The following is a 1,367-nucleotide window of genomic DNA, read 5'->3' as shown; positions in this document are numbered from 1 at the left end:
GTTAGATGCAGGAGGAATCTGGAAGACCCTCTTCATCTTGGACAGTGAAAGCTGAGGTTCTGAGGCAAAGGAGTCAGAGAAGAACCTGGAAAATGACCCTCAATCCCCCTCCCCCAACAGACAGGTGGGGACAAGGGCATTGGGAAGTGACTTCAGCGCTGGAAGCAGCTCTGGGGCCAATGAGAGAGTGACCAAGAGGGAGGATGGAAGCGAGGGAAGGAAGCAGGAAGCAGCTGCTGGCAGAGGGTGGAAATGGTGGTGGGAGATGAGGTAGCTGGGCTGCCCCTCCGCTGAGAGGGCACTCCGGGCTGCTGAGTGTGTGGCCGGAAGTGGCTGTGACAGGAAGTGGCTGGAGGTGGTGTGTGTTGGGCATATGAATGTAGGAACAGAAGCAGGTTGGGCAACCAGGACCTTCCTGGTTGACCATATCCTCAAACATATTTCTGAGGGTTGTGGGTGTCTAGAAGCCTAAGGGGCATGGTGGACTGAGCAGTAGTCATGCCTGTGCCTGGAGGTGCATGATAGGTGGTCCCTGTGACAAACCGATAGGAGCGCTCTGTAGAGGCTACAGCGCTTTCTCTGAACTTGACCATGTCTTGTTTAATGCTTTTATCAGTGGCTTGGATAAAGGCCAAGTAGGTTGCACAAGGTCGTGATGTACCCTGGACACTAGCTCGTTCTATGGCCCTGGGTGTGTTGCATGATTTAAGTGGCTTCTAGCCATAAGAAAGGGGTGCCTAAAGGAACAGAAGATCAAGTTTTTTCTGAAGTCAGCTCCTCTCCCAACCAGCCCCATCTCAAGGCCTCCCCATTGTAGGATCTGCCTAAGGGGTTCAGAAGGTGCCTGAATATGAGACCAGTTACTGGGGGCTGGGACCTCTTCTCTGTGACTGGGCTAGTACCAGGCCACAAAGTGTCTTTGGGACTCCCGAAACTGGGGGTAAGGAGGAGAGGCTGTGTCTAAGAAGCACAATAGGGGATCCAGGCTCTGTACATAGGAGGGGCTTAGGGGCACCAAGCTGGCATAGAGGGGGGCTGGGCCTTGTCTTGAACTTCTATGGGATCCAAAGCTACAGCAAAGTGATCTGTGTGTTCCAGCCTGGCACCTGGGACAGAAGGTGGCCAGGCAGCTCCCAGCCTGGGCGTGGCTCTCTGTCTCCTGGGCAGTCTGCTGTTTAGGAAATTTTTCTCTGTGAGCCTCAGTGTTTCTCCTTGTAATTGTACCAGCTGGATCTCATTCAGCCAGGTGGAGCCAAAAGCCATCCATCTGTTCCCTGTCCTTAGGATGGCCCTGCCACAGTTAGCATCAGTAGCATGTCCCCTCAGGTCTTCTCCAGGTGTACACCCTTCTCTTGGAACCATTCCTC

The sequence above is a fragment of the Hipposideros armiger genome, unplaced genomic scaffold (genome assembly GCF_001890085.2).
Source record: "Hipposideros armiger isolate ML-2016 unplaced genomic scaffold, ASM189008v1 scaffold_15, whole genome shotgun sequence".
NCBI lineage: Eukaryota > Metazoa > Chordata > Mammalia > Chiroptera > Hipposideridae > Hipposideros > Hipposideros armiger.
The sequence above is the reverse complement of the archived record's forward strand: the minus strand, read 5'-3'. Positions refer to the sequence as shown.